Source organism: Rhopalosiphum maidis, chromosome 2 (assembly GCF_003676215.2).
Source record: "Rhopalosiphum maidis isolate BTI-1 chromosome 2, ASM367621v3, whole genome shotgun sequence".
Taxonomy (NCBI): Eukaryota; Metazoa; Arthropoda; class Insecta; order Hemiptera; family Aphididae; genus Rhopalosiphum; species Rhopalosiphum maidis.
The window spans coordinates 91,868,047-91,871,479 of NC_040878.1; the positions used below are offsets into that span (position 1 = coordinate 91,868,047).

The 3,433-nt window shown below is 26.0% G+C and overlaps 1 pseudogene; it reads left to right on the plus strand.

Moving 5' to 3' along the window:
- The window catches only part of LOC113552674, a 168,107-nt pseudogene extending 164,947 nt beyond the window's left edge, over nt 1–3,160 (plus strand).
- The last annotated feature ends 273 nt before the right edge of the window (nt 3,161–3,433 follow it).

The following is a 3,433-nucleotide window of genomic DNA, read 5'->3' on the forward strand; positions in this document are numbered from 1 at the left end:
AGAATTTTTGTAAATAAAAATGTCTATAGTTGTTTTAATGTTATCAATTAAAGCAAGACATTGCATAATTTTAAATAAAATTGTGTACCTATATAGTATTATTATATATAATACTATTGTGAAATAACACACTTATAATAGAAAATAACTTCTATTTTAAATAGACTGTTTAGAGCTTAAAATTATCAATCATCATTCGAATTAGTTATTATAAAATATCCAAGCAAATATATTTTTTCTTCAACTGCGCTAAAAATTGTGAAATCGACTATAGCAAATTATTAAGCATTATTAATTTCTATTAAGAGGACGTTATATCCGCTTAATGTGTCTCTGTCTTGCTAGCGTACATCATACCAAAATTGCGTTCAATAGAACACTTTTTGTGATGTTAGCTTTAATAATATTAGAATAAATTTACCTATTATCAAATTTAAAGTTAAAGATATTACCTAGGAAATCATATCCTTTTATCGATATTATCATTTTAAATTAAGTTATAGCTATGTAAAATATTACAACTTTAAAATGATAATATCATTAAAAGCATGTGAAATTTTCTAAATAATATGTTTTATTTGATAATAGGTAAATTTACTCTAATATTAAAACTAACATCACAAAGTTAATTCTGCTGAACGAAAATTTTTCATATTTTATGTATGTAAGATAAAAACAACACATGCTACTCGCAATGTCCTCTTAGAGAAATATTAATTAAAAATTAAACAATTATCAGAAAAATAATAGAATAACACTATAAATACCAAAAAATAGGTGCAATAGTTCTTATCAGATAAATATGTATTAAATACTCACATATACTTATAAATTATATCTCATTTGTTTTTTTTCAAGTCGAACTTTATAAAGTATTACTTAATGTACATAATTATTAATTGGTAAAATAGATTATATGTTTACCGATAAACTAATCATATTATTGTCAGACAATTATCTATATGCAATTATTATGTTTAATATATTTATGTATGCGTATTTAATTTAGCTTTCTATATATGTATTATTATTTTATTTTATTAAATTCTGTTTTTACAAAATTAACTTCCTTTATTGTATAAAATGTACACTTTATTCAGGAGATCTAAGAGTTAACCAACATCCCAATATGGCAGTCAATACAATTTCCTTATTACGATTACATAACATACTGTGCGATGAGTTAAATAGATTGAACCCCGCGTGGAACGACGAAAAATATACCAAGAAGCCAGGAGATTACTCATCGCAATGTACCAGCATGTTACTACAATGAATTTGTTCCGGTAATTTTGGGTAGGTGATCACTATTTTTCCATAAACATTGGATTTTCAATAAAACATAAAACTATTACCTACAGATGTATTCGTCAAATACATAAAACTATGCGTATAATGTATTGTAATTATCATACATATTAAATAATTACAGGAAGAGATTTTTCCAGAGAAAATAACTTATTACCGTTAAGTCAAGGCTTTAACAATAATTATGATGCATTTTAAACCCGACTACATTTACTAGTTTTACCGCTGCTGCGTATAGAGCTCTCCACAGCTATATACAAGGATCCATGGAGTAAATTCAATCATATGCATCATAACATTCATAACATTATTCTACGAAACTCATTTAAATTAAATTAAAAATGATTTATTTATAGTTTAGTTAATGAATCCAGGCAAACCACGTCAACGCTACGTCTAAGTGATATTTTTTAAGACCCGACATAGTACAAAATAAAGATAATTATGATAGCCTCGTTAGAGGAATGCTTACTCAGCACGCACAGGGACAAGATCAATTTTTTACCAAAGAAGTATTTCATTTTGGTTTTAATTATATTATTTACCTATTGGGTGAAAACAATAATATTTGCAACAAAAAATGTGTTGATTGTTTGATATAGATAAGTGAATTTCTATTCAAAACCCGAACAAAACAGACGGCGTTGACTTGATCACCATAGATTTAGAACGTGGCCGAGATTTCGGGGAACCCCCCTATAATAAATTCAGACAACTATGTGGATTGAAAGCTGCTAGAAAATTTAGTGACTTGACTGATCAAATAAGTAAAAAAGTAAATAAGAATTCACTCGTTGGTATATTATTGTCTAATGCAATAATTATCTATATCTAGTAAATTTAAATGTTTTGTAGAACGTCGACGCCTTAGCTAGCTTGTATGAAGATGTGGATGATATTGACTATTATGCAGCTGGTACTTTAGAAAAACCGAAACCGGGATCTATATTTGGGCACACATTCCAGTGCGTTATAGGTGAAATGTTTTTCAGATGGAAATTTGGTGATAGATTTTTTTACGAATTTGGAAACCAACCGGGTTCTTTTAGCTTAGGTAACGTTGATGGTTATACAGTTTAAGTACCACTATTTTTATGTTAATTTAAACTGTTTAATGGATAAATTTATATATATTTTTTTATTTTATTAAAGACCAACTTAATGAAATACGAAAAACGACATTAGCTTTCCTGATGTGTGTGACGTCAGACATTCGTTTTATACAACGGAATGCATTTGATGTACCCAGTAGTCGGTGAGTACTTTAAAACATTAATTTTTACAATTTAGATTGGTTTCAACTAATTTTATAGAATACATCGTACACGGGTATTTAAAAAAATATGCCATAAAAATATAGATATAATTAAATTTCCATTATGTATTTAAATTTTAAATATAATATAGAAAATAATAAAAAGTGTATATAATTAATAAAATTATAATATTATTATTATGATACGCAACGAATGCCATTATCAATGCAAATTTATTATTAAATTAATAAAAAAAATAATTTTTTTTTCTCTCTTTCAGAAACCCTTTGGTATCCTGCAACTCAATAACGAAATTCAATCTGGCTCCTTGGATAGACAGTCAATAAGAATATTGTGTCAATTAGTTTATGTATACATATATATTCTATATTTATATACTTTGTATCATGTAGTAAATAAGTATAAAATATTATACATTTGTCATTAGATATTTAAACATGTTTAGTATTAGAAGTTAGAACAAAATTGTTACACATGACTCGTACTACATGAAAGATATTTTAAAAAACTTATCGTTTTATTTAAATTATTTAATATCTATATACTTTTTACTTTTAGATGTCAAGAATATTAAAAATTAGACAGTAGATGATTATTTAAATTAAATATAAAAATTACAACTTTTATTTCTATAAAAAAACATTATTATTATTTAAATGGTTACCGAAGAAAAAAGACCCGAAGTTTTGCACTATCGAATAACTACTGTGAATGTTGCAAAATGCTGCCATACACTGGTCAGTTGAAACTTGAAATGGCTTAAATACTAAATTATTCGGAATCCTCAAAGTAAAAATCATTAAAAATAAAAAAAAAGCTTCCACTGTTCCAAAAAATCATCGTAAAGA